The sequence below is a fragment of the Jaculus jaculus genome, chromosome X, assembly GCF_020740685.1.
Source record: "Jaculus jaculus isolate mJacJac1 chromosome X, mJacJac1.mat.Y.cur, whole genome shotgun sequence".
Lineage (NCBI taxonomy): Eukaryota > Metazoa > Chordata > Mammalia > Rodentia > Dipodidae > Jaculus > Jaculus jaculus.
Window position 1 is genome coordinate 36,108,311 of NC_059125.1, and position 15,493 is coordinate 36,123,803.

Consider the following 15,493-nt stretch of genomic DNA (forward strand, 5'->3'; position numbering starts at 1 on the left):
TTCTCAAAAATCTAAAAATAGGTCTACTTTATTACTCAGTTATAAAACTCCTGGTCCTATACCCTAAATACTGGACACTTTTCTATAGTGACATATTTGTTATTACTCCATTCATAATAGCTAGGAAATGTCATCAGCCCACATGCCCATGATGAATGGATAATGAAGATGTGATATATATACACAATGGATTTCTATTCAGACATAAGGAGAAGTGATACTGTAAAACTTGCATAAAGATGGATGGACCTGAATAATATGCTAAGTGAGGTTATCCAGGCTCAGAAAAACAAGCAATGCATGTTCCTTCTTATATGAAGATCATGACATGGAATAGTTTCATTTCTTTATAAACTGTAGTAAGCATCAATAATACTGGTAAGGAAGCTATAATGAGACTTGAAGAGAGAAGCAGGGAGAGATTAGAGGACAGGATTATAGACTGGCAGGTAGAAACACAGCACAGAGGATAGAAGGGTCTTGGGAGTAGGGAATATTCACAAAACTAAAGACTGCATGAGCTATTCTATAGAAACCTATGTCTTTGTTAGCTAAGTCAAAGGCCAAATCCTCTTAAAAGGAGAGAGAGAAAAAGTGAGAGTGAGCAAGCACATTAGGATAGTTTGAGGAAAAGATCGTATCATTGAAGACACCATAGGTTGCTGTTACAGGACACTGAGAGATTGAGAAATCATGTTGGAATTGAGCTGGCTAGCTCTTATACTATTGGAAATGGTTATGAGCTAATGTGGGGATAAGAGTCACCACCAACCAGTATGAACAAGCATTGGATCATGCAAGCTACAAAATAGACCATCCAGGCAAGAGATACCCTCTGTTGGAATAATGGTGCACAGGTTATGAGGATAACAACTTGAAAATTCATAGTCCCTAGAGGGAAGCTTCCATTTTCTTTGGTGAAATGATGATGCCAATCAAAAAAGTCTTCTAACTGTCTACATTTATCTATCTTTATCTCTACTGATTGATGGTGCTCTCATTCTTAGTTAGTGGTCCTTCTTTTAACAGGTGACAGTAAAAAGGTGATAGGTGACTAGGAGACCCAACAAAATGACAAGAAAAGGAATACAAGTGCCTTGCATAGGAAGAGTCATCTCTACTCAATCTATCAGAACCATTACATTACAGAGGCAATGACAGATTAAGTACTGCTAACCTGAGAACCTTTTCTAGGGACAAGGAGGTAGACACAGACTGACTCAAGTCATCAAAGCAGAAAATATGAGGCTGCAGAGAGCACAACACTAGAGGAGACTTATAAAACACACTGTAAGACTTAGGGAACATTGTGGAAGAGGGAGAAGAAAGATTGTAAGCACCACATGGTGGGAAGGAGTAACCAGAGGTGTCCCCGCCCCCCTTACACACACAGACTAATTTGTGAATTCATGACTCCACAGAGAATACTGATAATCGCACAAAGAAGGTTCTTTAGTGGAATTAGGATAGGTGAAAGGAGACATAAGAGTATAAATATATGGGAATATGACTAGTTTGCAACACGCTCATAAATTCAAGTTCCCAACAATATTTATTCTAACAAATAAAAAGAAAATAAACAAAATATTCTAGGGCTTAAAAAAGTAATTGGAGGGCTGGAGAGATGGCTTAGCAGTTAAGCGCTTGCCTGTGAAGCCTAATGACCCTGGTTAAGGCTTGGTTCCCTAGAACCCACGTTAGCCAGATACACAAGGGGGCACATGCGTCTGGAGTTCATATGCAATGGCTGGAGGCCCTGGCGTGCCCATTCTCTCTCTCTCTTTCTCTCTCTCTGCCTCTTTCTCTCTCATACTCTCAAATAAAGAAATAAACAATTTTTTAAAAAGTATTTGGAATGCTAGGCAACACTGGTGACCTTTTCAAATGCCACTTAGTCAAACAATAAAGATTTCTTTTTTTAAAAAAAAAGTCAATGCTAAGAGAACTGAAAAACAAGTCATAGGCTGGAAAATTATTTGCAAATCATATATTCAGTAAATAGTACTAACAGGTATAACATATACTATAGATAAAATTCAATAGTAAAACAAGTCAATAGAAAACTTGCAAAATAGTGGAGCAGAGAATTTACTAAAGATACCCAGGTGACAAGTAAAGCACATAAAAAGTAATAATTTATCTTTAGAAAGAGGAAATTTAAGTGTACAAATGGATAGCATTACAAATATGGTTGGTGATTTAAAAAATGACACTTTTGTTTTTCACAGGAATGTTGTAAGTTGCTGACAGAAATGCAGCATGATATAACTTTTATGGAAAATTGTTTATTAATTCTTTCAAATATAAATACATAGTTAAAAAATAATCCATCAATCTTATCTTCTCACATTTTTCTCCAAATGATAAAAACTTAAACATGTGAACACTCATACATTTAAACACAAAGACATACACACAATACTTTATTTTTAATGTTCATTATTATTATTATTAACAACATATTTCATATGGATACATCATGTGTTGAAACCCTCCTTTCACTTGACCTTACCCCCATTCCATTGGGTACACTCCTCAGTGGGGTTACAGGTATTCCCCATGGGGCTGTGGTTTATGTATGGTGGGAGCAGCCTTCAGTTATTTTTTCAGGGTGGAAATGCCTCTGGGCATAATGTCTCAACCTGTGACTCTTACAATCTTTCTGTTCCACAAATCTTTCTGCTCCACAAAATTCCCTGAACTATGGTTGGTGAGTTTTAAGTCTACTTCAGTCATGAGCTCTTAGAAGACTCTGGATATCTGCTTTAGTATGTGTTAAGTATCCTCAGGATCTGTCTCCTTCACCCTGGCACTAATTATCAGGTTCAGCTTGGAAGCAGCACTCGTGATCATCTCCCAGTTATTCTGTGGTTTCAGCTGTGGTTTGTCTGAATTGCAAGGAGTAGTTTATCTCGTCTGGTCTCTCTACCTTCTGAAAAAGAAGAATGCATTCTCCAATGAAGAGTTAAGTCAGCATAGTTTAAATGGGATAAGCATTGTTAATTTAGGGAGAATTTGATGCATGTAACCCCTCTTTTACCCAAAGGCTAGTGAGGGATTGATACTGGAGAACATAATCTTTGTCTCCATAGGATTCTGATCTCATTCCCAATTTCAAATATGGGTTCTTTTACACTGAGCGATCCTCTTAGCCAATCAGAAAGCTATTTGTTACCCACTGAGGCTGACTGCAACTATCACACTGATGTGTATGTCCTGGCAGGGTGTTTGTCGCTCAGACTCTTATTGGCCATCTTTCTCAGTATCTCATATAGCACTTTCCAGGAGTAGACAGGCTAACTGGTGACTGGCTTTCTTCTGAATCCCAGCCAGGTCGTTAAGTGTTCTGTGCCAGCAGCATATGGTGTCTTCAGCAATACAGTCAGGTGGGTAATCAAGTGCCTTGACAGAAAGCTGTCTTGGGGGCTGGAGAGATGGCTTAGTGGTTAAGTACTTGCCTGTGAAGCCTAAGGACCCCAGTTCGAGACTCGATTCCCCAGGACCCACATTAGCCAGATGCACAAGGGGGTGCACGCATCTGGAGTTCCTTTGCAGTGGCTGGAGGCCCTGTCATTCCCACTCTCTATCTGCCTCTTTCTCTCTCTGTCACTTTCAAATAAATCAATAAAATATTTTTTTAAAAAAGCTGTCTTGATTTGGGAACTTTGTTGGTCTCTCTGATCAACAACTCAATGTGGGTAGCAACCAATCTCTGGTACTGGTAGTTACACATCAGAGACAGAAAAAAAATTCTTTTAAGCTTAGGTTTCATACCACCTTCATCAGGGCCCTACTTTTCAGGTGGTCCCTTGTTACTTCTTTTGAGGGTTATATCCTTTAGGCTATCTCCAAGGATAAAGGTTTGTATGATATCTGCTCATTTTGGATTTAACTTTGTGTTTGTTTCCCCTCCCCTCCCCCCAAACCTTTCCATCCCTATGGTCTGGGCCTTGAGTTGCCTGTCAAGTATGCCAGCAACTCAAGAAGGTCCAGGTTCGGAACTGTAGATAACTGGTACCATATGGCCTTTGTCTTTCTCTGATTGTGTGAGTTCACTGAGTATGATCTGTTCCAAGTCTGTCCATTTTTCTTTTTATTTATTTATTTTTTGTTTGTTTGTTTATTTGACAGGCAAAGAGGGAGAGAGTGTGAGGGAATGGGTGATCCAGGGTCTCCATCCACTGCAAACTCCAGATGCATGTGCCCCCTTGTGCATCTGGTTAACATGGGTCCTGGGAAATTGAACCTGGGACCTTTGGTTTTGCAGGCAAATGCCTTAACCACTAAGCCATCACTCCAGCCCCATCCCCACGGTTTTTATCAATCCCAACTATATTCAAATATCCTCATAGTCCAAGATCTTTTAACTGGGCCACAATACCAAAATACCCCCTCAAACCCATAATAGCATAGAATAAACATTCATACTGCAAAAGATACCATTGTACATAGCAAAGAAATATTCAACTAACATGAAATTTAAAACAACCAAGGCAAACATCAAACTCTGTAGCTTCAAGTCCAATAACTCTAGCCAGTGACAAATCTCCAAGCCCAATAATTCTAACCAGCAATAAGTCTCTGGAGTTCCAATTCCACCCCTTCAGCTAGGCTACTCACAGTCCCAGAAAATCTCATCCAGGGCTGACAGCTTTAATTAGCAGCCATCTTGTAGTTCTAGCATCTCCAATGGGTCTCCACTGCAATACATGGTTCAAGCAGACTTTGAAGAATAGGACACTCCTTGAGCACTCAGGCCCCTTCATAAAAGTCTACATTCTTTTGTTGTCCCACTTTCGGTCAGCTGGCCCAATCTCAAAGGTTGTAATCTCTCAATTGCAACTGAATGGACAGAAGTTCACCCAAACATTTTTGTTTCTGTGCCATATCCCTTGGCTCACGCCAGTTAATTTCTATGCAAAGCGACCCTGCACAACTTCTCAGGACATGGGTATAACAGCAAGCTTCTCACAAAACTGCTATCCCAGCTCAAGCAAAGCTCTTTCTTGCCCTTATAAGCCAAACCTCACAGTCCATAATCCTTATTGCATTCATGTCTTTCAACTCTGACCAGAATAGTCCATCAAGATGTACTTACAGCACTGCAACACATCTCTTAATCCAAGGTTTCAAATCCTTCCACATTCCTCTTGAAAATCAGCTCCAAAAGGCCAAGGCCACAAAGTCAGGTGCCTAGCAGGAATCCCATTCCCAGGTACCATTTTACTGTTGCAGTCAGATTAGCACTGCTGGCAGAAATCACCTAAGAGCAGCTTGTGGGAAAAAAGAGGTTTATTTTGGCCTACAGACTCTATGGGAAGCTCCATAATGGCAGGGAAAACTATGATAGGAGCAGATGGTGGACATCAACCACTGGCCAACATAAGGTGAACCATAGCAACAGGAAATCATGCCCTGTAAATTTTTCTTCCGATTTCATTGTATCATTTTTTTTTTCTTCACTGCTGAGTAGAATTGCATTGTATGAATGTACCACAACTTTGTTATCCATTCAACCAATGATTGACATCTGGGTTGATTTCAGCTCTTAGTTATAAAGAATTGAGCATGGGCTGGAGAGATGGCTTAGTGGTTAAGCGCTTGCCTGTGAAGCTTAGGACCCCGGTTCAAGGCTTGGTTCCCCAGGTCCCATGTTAGCCAGGTGCACAAGGGGGCGCACGCGTCTGGAGTTCATTTGCAGAGACTGGAAGCCCTGGTGCGCCCATTCTCTCTCTCTCCCTCTATATGTCTTTCTCTCTGTGCCTGTCGCTCTCAAATAAATAAATAAATAAATTTTAAAAAATTTAAAAAAAATAATAAAAGAATTGAGCAGCTATAACCATGGTTTAGCAAATATCTTTGTATTGATGCATGCAGCATTAAGGATAAATATCCAGTAATGGAATAACTGGGTATTTTGTTAAGCTCTATGTTCATCCTTTTCAGGAATCTCCAAATTGGTTACCATAGTGATTGTACAAGTTTACCTTCCCACCAATCATGGATAAGGGTGGCTCTTTTCCAACATCCTCCCCAACATTTGTTATTGTTAGATTTTTTAATGATCACCATCCTTACTGGAGTAAGGTGGAATCTCAAATTTATTTCAGTTTTATTCACGACTGCTGAAAACTTAAAAGATGATCCTTTATTAGGGAATTGTTGAACCAATTAAAATTCATCTAACAGGTTTGGAGAGATGACTTAGCAGTTAAGGCACTTGCCTGCAAAGTCAAAGCACCCAGGTTTGACTCTTCAGTATTTACATAAAGCCATATGCACAAGGATGCATGCATCTGGAGTTCTTTTTCATTGGCTAGAGACTAGATCTATTCTCTGTCTGTGTCTTCCTTTCTCTCCCTCTCAAATACATAAATTATTTTTTTAATTAAAAACTTTTCTAACAGTAGAATATTGTTCATCAAAGAAACAAAAACAAACTGCTCTTAAGCAAAATGACAGGGATGAATCCCAAAGGTATTAAGAAACCAGAAAGAACACACACACACACACACACACACACACACACACACACACACACACATATATATATATAATAAATATTCAAGGGGCTACATATTATGTATGTATTCACTTATTTGACATTGTTTCAAAAGCAAACTTATTGGCTAATAAGGAAATCAGTGACTGGCAGAGGCTTGCACAACTTGTGGCAGAGGAGCTCAAGTAATTTTGAGGTTGAGAGGATTTATGGATACTTAACTCTGAGTTTTGTTTAAAAAAGGTCTATGCTTGTGAAAACATGTAGAAGAGCATACTGAAAATGGATGTATCAAATTGTATCTTAATAAAGTTATTACTAAAGTTGTTTTACACTAATAGAAAGAGGAAAGCTCTTCAATTACTTTTGATTTATCCTGATAACATCAATAATAACAAATGAAAGTTTCAGTAAGCACAAGAATTGTGAAAAGGTTCTTGTGGTAGATCTCTCATAAAATCATACCTACTGTGTTTAACTAATAATAACTGACATGACACAGGCTATGTTCAATAACAGAAATTTATAAAAAGCCTTAATACTAGACATATGAAATGGACATACAGATTGTCATACTTAAATTCATTTATTTTAGTACTACACATAAGTGCATTAAACTTGTAATAAGATGAATTTTTGGATAGAATTAATTGCATTTAGAACTTATGAACTCACTATGGTTACAAAAAAAAGAAGTAATAATCACATAGATAATAGATTTTAAGGTATCACTCAACTGAGAATATTGAAAGTTTCTGAAGTTCTAGTCATAAAGTACTTTCATATTTCTGTGGCAAAATACTTGACAGAAACAACCTGAGGGGAATAATGACTTATTTTCACGAATAGTATCAGAAGGTTTCATGCTTCATGGTGGGAAGGGCATGATAAAACCAGTTACATCATGGTAGACATAAAATAGAGTAATGGAATTATTAGAAGTGATCAGAGCAAGACAGAGTCACCAAGAACATTACCACAATAATCTTCCTCCAACTAGGCCATGCTTCCTACATTTCACCATCTCATAATAATGTCACAATACTGTGAATTCATCCATTAATTAGGTTAGAATCCTTATGATGTAATCATTTCTAGAAGTACAATCACACACACCCAACAGTACCTTTACTAGACTAAAAAGCATTTATCAACACAATCAAGCTGTCAAGATCAACCATCAAATCGTTATTTTCAGTCTTGTAGTGGATTCAAACTAGCAGAGAGCTCTCACTGTCAAATGTATTTCTATCGACATATTCTATCAGCTCTTCCTTCAGGAAATATTTATCCAGGATTACACTATTTCTCAACATCTCCACCTCCATTGCCCATCTAAACTTATCCCTTGCCTGCATTCCCTAACTTCTAATCCCTAACACCTAATCTCAAACCCCTAAACCCTAACCCCAACCATAACCCCTGACCCTACCCACCCTCACCCTAACCCCTAACCTCTAACCCTAACAACCATAAATTTAACAACCCTAACTGTAACAATCCTAACCCTAACTCTAACTTGAACCCTACTTCTCCTTGCCCACTTGGATCTGATATTAAAGCTACATTCAAACTATTCCATGCATATGCCAGGAAAAATCAGGAATTTTACATTTGTCATTTATTTTATCAGAAATGCTTTCCATACCTGCTTGGTGCCTAGCTCTGATTCTTTATGTCTAAGTCATTTCCACATGCTGATACTTCATGAATAAATTATTTTTACATTTTAGTGTGTTCACTCCAACATTAACATTTTAATTTTCATGTTTTCTCTTCTGATCCATCCCCATTGTGAATAGCAGATCATGACACAGTATACACGAAGGGCAGGAAGGAAAGTACAAAATGATAAGCACATAATTTGACTACCTATATTTGTTGTTCACTCCTTGGGGACTAGGCTAAAGTCCCCAAGTGCTAAAGCCACCTTTGTCACAGGAATCTTGCCTTTATATTAAGTGAAGAAAGCAAAGTTTACAGACATCAAGTAAGTCATCCAAGGGACAATAGCTGGTCAGTATTAGGCCAAGATAAAGTTAAAATATGTTTAGCTCTGTCATTTTCCAGCTCACGAAGTCAAAAACATGTTCTGCCTTGTTCTTCTCATTGTCCTCAGTTTAATCAAAGATGTGCCACATGTCTCCTGGGAAGGGCTCACTTGTTAACTGTAATAGTTTTGCAGGGGCATTTGAAGAACTAAAAGTATCTTTCTAGCATGGAATTGGTAGATTTTACTTGATGCTGCATTTTAGGGAAGTCAGGGCCTTCAGGTTGCCATAGCAATGGATAGCAACTACAACACAAAGTCATTTCCTGTGGAATGATAATCCTTTCTTTCTAGTTTATCTAAGAACAAATCCAGTAATTTGTTTAATAGGTGACTTTTCCCAGTGGTAGTGGTTCTACTACATATAATCTCTTTTCTTCATTTTAACCATTAGACAACAACATAACAGATAACTTAGAAAAGGAAAACAGAAAATTAATAATAATAAAACCCAAATGAGACTTCCGGTTAAGATGGTGGCGTAGGTACCACGCCAAAGCAGCTTAGGGGGGAAAAAGACCAAAAAAACTCAGCAAAATACACACATTTACTAAAAAGTGAGGTGTATAGGAAATTGAGGCGGCAGCGGAGAAGTAGAAGAGTTATAGAGCATCCAGAGCCTGCACAGGCAGGAACAGCGGCTCCGGGGCAGCTCGGCCAACCGCCGCAGCCGCGGCGCGGCAGAAAGCCGCCGGACTCTCGGCTCGAGCTGCAGGACAAGCCAGGTGCGGGATTTTCCCCTCACACCGCGCTCTCCGCAACTCCGGACACGTGAGGGGAGAGCGGCAGCGAGCAACGGAGGGAGGAGCAGACCACGAGGTAGAAGCACATGTGGAACAGCGATACAACCAGAGCAGCCGCGGCTCCCTCCCCTCCCCCACCGCCTGAACCCAGCTCCAGCGAACACAGCAGCGGCCCGGAACCCGGCCACGCCAACTTGGGCTGACAGAAGGACCCAAGCAGGAGCAGAGTTCGGCAGCAACTTCAGCGGCTCCAGCACCGGTACCAGCGGCCCCAGCAGCAGCGGACCCAGGAGCGGCAGCGGCGGCAGATCCCGCAGCAGCGGCATCGGGGTGAGCAGCGGCGGGGGACACGGCAGTGGCAGCTTCAGCAGCGGTGGTGGCTCCGGTGGTGGCAGCTACAACAGCAGCAGAGGCAGCAGCAGCGGCTCAGTTTGCCCCGTAGGAAAAGCAAGTGCCCAGCTCCAGAAATCAGAACAGCAGCCCAACGACCCAGGCAGCAACTTGACTGAGACCACAATCACCCAAGGTAACTGGGATTGCACCAGGGAAGGGTCTCACTTGGTCACAAGCTGACTTGGATCCCTCAACAGACCAGAAATCTAAACCTCTTTGTTGATAGAGGATCTGGTCATTATAATAACTACTCTTGCATACATACTCGGGGCTGTTTTTGATTGAATGTGTACAGTGTTTAGTTAAATTTTAGAATCTACCAGTATTTTATTCCACTCAGCCTGCTTGAATACTCCTATAGCAGGGAAACTCAACCCCTACGAACATCTTTGTAGATACTCTGAGAGTCTTAAGAGCCACACCTAATACTTTAAGGTCCTACCCTGAAAATATATTACATCAAATCAATTGATACAGCTAAGAATACACAGCTAGCTAGAAAATCCAAGCATTAACTTAATCCAAGATGCAAAAATATATACATTATAACACAAGAAACACTAAAAAGCAAGACGATATAAATCCACCTAAAAGTATTAATGCATCAGAAATGTCCTCCAGTGAGAAAGAGTTAGAGGAAATGCCTGAGAAAGAGTTCAGAAGAATAATTATAAATATGTTCAAAGAGGTCAAAGAACACATGAAAACAATCAAAGAAGAAATCAAAGAGGAAATCAAAGGAATCAAAGAAGAGGCAGGACACCAATTTAATGAAATAAAGAAGGCAATACAAGACATAAATAGGGAAATAGAAATAATAAAGAAAAACCAGTCAGAATTACTAGCAATGAAGAACACAGTTAAGGAAATAAAAAACTCTGTAGAAAATCTCACCGGTAGGATGGATGAGGGAGAGGACAGAATATCTAAGCTAGAAGATCAGGTGGCAGACCTAATGCAGTCCAACAAAGAGAAAGACAAACTTATAGAAAAGTATGAGTGGGAATTTCAAGATATTCGGGACAGTATGAAAAGATCCAATATAAGAATTCAGGGCATAGTAGAAGGAGAAGAACTCCACTCCAGAGGCATAGTAGGCATCTTCAACAAAATCATAGAGGAAAATTTCCCCCAAATTGGGAAAGAGGTGCCAATACAGATACAGGAAGCCTTTAGAACCCCAGCCAGACAAAACCCAGAAAGAACCTTTCCTCACCACATTATACTCAAACTTCCAAACACACACACCAAAGAAAAAATATTGAAAGCAGTTAGAGAGAAAAATCCAGTTACCTACAAAAGCAAGCCCATCAGGATTACAGAAGATTATTCAACACAAACTTTTAAAGCCAGAAGGGCTTGGAGTGATATATTCCAAGTTCTGAAAGATAACAACTGTCAACCAAGGTTACTTTATCCTGCAAAGTTATCCATTCAAATAGATGGAGAAATAAAGACATTCCATGACAAAAGCAGGTTAAAGGAGTATTTGAAGACAAAACCAGCTCTACAGAAAATACTTGATAGAATCCTCCATGCTGAACAAAAGGAAAAGCACACATATAAGGAACCTAGAAAAAAACAGCTATACTCAAATACCAGTTAACAGAAGAGAGCACAGGTAGAACAAGTAACACACACGCACACACACAAATGGCAAACATAAATACACACCTTTCAATAATATCTCTTAATATCAACGGTCTCAATGCCCCAACGAAAAGACATAGATTTGCAGACTGGGTTAAAAAGCAGGATCCTACAATTTGTTGTCTCCAAGAAACTCACCTTTCTACAAAGGATAGACATTATCTTAGGGTGAAAGGTTGGAAGACGGTGTTTCAAGCAAATGGGCCTAGAAAACAAGCAGTGGTTGCTATCCTAATATCAGACAGGGTAGACTTTAGTCCGACGTTAGTCAAGAAAGATAAGGAAGGTCACTTTATATTGATTAAGGGCACACTCCAACAGGAGGACATTACAATCCTAAACATATATGCACCTAACATGGGGGCTCCCAAATTCGTCAAACAAACACTATTAGAACTAAGGTCACAGATAACACCAAACACAGTGGTGGTGGGTGACTTTAACACCCCACTCTCATCAATTGACAGGTCATCCAGGGAAAGAATAAACAGAGAGGCATCTGGACTAAATGAGGTCATAGAAGGATTGGACCTAATAGATATATACAGGACATTTCATCCAAAGGCTGCAGAATATACATTCTTTTCAGCAGCACATGGAACATTCTCTAAAATAGACCATATATTAGGACACAAAGCAAATCTTAACAAATTCAAGAAAATTGAAATAATTCCTTGCATTCTATCTGACCACAATGGAATTAAACTACAAATCAGTAGCAAGAAAGGCTATAGAGCATACACAAAATCATGGAAACTAAACAATACACTACTAAATGATGAGTGGGTCAATGAAGAAATCAAAAAGGAAATCAAAAAATTTATAGAGTCAAATGATAATGAGAACACAACATACCAAAATCTCTGGGACACAATGAAGGCAGTTCTAAGAGGTAAATTTATAGCCTTAAGTGCCTATATTAAGAAATTAGAAAGGTCGCAAGTAAATGACGTAATGCTTCACCTTAAATCCTTGGAAAAAGAAGAACAAGGCAAACCAAGAATCAGTAGACGGGAAGAAATAATAAAGATTAGGGCAGAAATTAACGAAATAGAAACAAAAAGAACAATCCAAAGAATTAATGAAACAAAGAGTTGGTTCTTTGAAAGGATTAACAAGATTGATAAACCCTTAGCAAATCTGACCAAAAGAAAGAGAGAAGAGACACAAATTAATAAAATCAGAGATGAACAAGGTAACATCACAACAGATTCCAGAGAAATTCAAAAAATCATAGGGACATACTATAAAAGCATATACTCCACAAAGTATGAAAATCTGAAAGAAATGGATGATTTCCTTGATCTCTATTACCTACCTAAATTAAATCAAAATGAAATTAATCACTTAAATAGACCTATAACAAGCATGGAGATCCGAACAGTTATCAATAATCTCCCAACTAAAAAAAGCCCAGGCCCGGATGGATTCACTGCTGAATTTTACCAGACTTTTAAGGAAGAGCTAACACCATTGCTTCTTAAGCATTTCCAGGAAATAGAAAAAGAAGGAATTCTACCAAACTCCTTCTATGAGGCCAGCATCACCCTGATACCAAAACCAGGCAAAGATAGAACAAAAAAAGAAAATTACAGACCAATCTTCCTCATGAACATAGATGCAAAAATTCTCAACAAAATAATGGCAAACAGAATACAAGAGTATATCAAAAAGATCATTCACCCTGACCAAGTAGGCTTTATCCCAGAGATGCAGGGATGGTTCAACATACGCAAATCTATAAATGTAATACATTACATAAACGGGTTGAAGGACAAAAATCACATGATCATCTCATTAGATGCAGAGAAACCATTTGACAAAATCCAACATTCCTTCATGATAAAAGTCCTACAGAGACTGGGAATAGAAGGAACATATCTCAATATAATAAAGCTATTTATGACAAGCCTACAGCCAACATATTACTAAATGGGGAAAAACTGGAAGCTTTTCCACTAAAATCAGGAACAAGACAAGGGTGTCCACTGTCCCCACTTCTATTTAATATAGTTTTGGAAGTCTTAGCCATAGCAATAAGGCAAGAGACACACATAAAAGTGATACAAATTGGAAAAGAAGAAATCAAGTTATCATTATTTGCAGATGACATGATTCTATACATAAAGGACCCGAAAGACTCTACTAGCAAGCTGTTAGAGCTGACCAAAACCTACAGCAATGTAGCAGGATACAAAATAAATACACAGAAATCAGTAGCCTTCATATATGCTAACAACAAACACACAGAGGATGAAATCAGAGAATCACTCCCATTCACAATTGCATCAAAAAAAAAAATAAAATACCTTGGAATAAACCTAACCAAGGAAGTAAAGAATCTATACAATGAGAACTTTAAAACACTCAAGCGAGAAATTGCAGAAGACACTAGAAAGTGGAGAAACATCCCTTGTTCCTGGATTGGAAGAACAAATATCGTTAAAATGGCAATCTTACCTAAAGCAATCTACACATTTAATGCAATCCCTATCAAAATTCCAAAGGCTTTCTTCATGTAAATAGAAAAAACAATCCAAAAATTCATTTAGAATCACAAAAAACCTGGAATATCTAAAATAATACTGAGCAACAAAAAAGAGGCTGGTGGTATCACCATACCTGATTTTAACCTATACTACAGAGCCATAGTAACAAAAACAGCATGGTACTGGCACAAAAACAGACATGTAGATCAGTGGAACAGAATAGAGGACCCAGATGTAAGCCCAAGTAGCTATAGCCACCTGATATTCGATAAAAATGCCAAAAATACTCATTGGAGAAGAGACAGCCTCTTCAGCAAATGGTGTTTTGAAAACTGGATAAATATCTGCAGAAGGATGAAAATAGATTCTTCTCTCTCGCCATGCACAAGAATTAAGTCCAAATGGATTAAAGACCTTAACATCAGACCGGAAACTTTGAAACTGCTAGAGGAAAAAGTAGGGGAAACCCTTCAACATATTGGTCTTGGCAAAGACTTTCTGAATACAACCCCAGTTGCTCAGGCAATAAAACCACAGATTAATCACTGGGAGCTAATGAAATTACAAAGATTTTGCACTGCAAAGGACACAGTGAAAAAAGCAAAGAGGCAACCTACAGAATGGGAAAAAATCTTCACCAGCTATATATCTGATAGAGGATTAATATCTAGGATATACAAAGAACTCAAAAAGTTAAATAATAAGGAATCAAACAAGCCAATCATAAAATGGGCTATGGAGCTAAATAGAGAGTTCTCAAAGGAAGAAATACGAATGGCATATAAGCATCTAAAAAAATGTTCTACGTCACTAGTCATCAGGGAAATGCAGATTAAAACTACATTGAGATTCCATCTCACTCCTGTCAGATTGGCCACCATCATGAAAACAAATGATCATAAATGTTGGTGGGGATGTGGAAAAAAAGGAACCCTTCTACACTGCTGGTGGGAATGCAATCTGGTCCAGCCATTGTGGAAAACAGTGTGGAGGTTCCTAAAACAGCTAGAGATTGATCTACCATATGACCCAGCTATAGCACTCCTAGGCATATATCCAAAGGACTCATCTCATTTCCTTAGAAGTACATGCTCAACCATGTTTATTGTTGCTCAATTTATAATAGCTGGGAAATGGAACCAGCCTAGATGTCCCTCAACAGATGAGTGGATAATGAAGATGTGGCACATTTATACAATGGAGTTCTACTCAGCGGTAAAGAAAAATGAAGTTATGAAATTTGAAAAAAAATGGATGGACCTGGGAAGTATTATACTAAGTCAGGTAACCCAGGCCCAGAAAGCCAAGCGCCACATGTTGTCTCTCATATGTGGATCCTAGCTACAGATGGCTGGGCTTCTGTGTGAGAATGAAAATACTTAGTAGCAGAGGCCAGTAAGTTGAAAAGTAGACATAAAAGGTGGAGAAAGGAAGGGAGGAGGATACTTAATAGGTTGATATTGTATATATGTAATTACAATGATTGTAATGGGGAGGTGATATGATGGAGAATGGAATTTCAAATGGGAAAGTGTGGGGGTGGGGAGGGAGGGAATTACCATTGGATATATTTTATAATTATGGAAAATGTTAATAAAAATTTTAAAAAAAGCCAAACATTCTTCTTCATAGAGATAGATAGAATGATTTCAAAATTCATATGGAA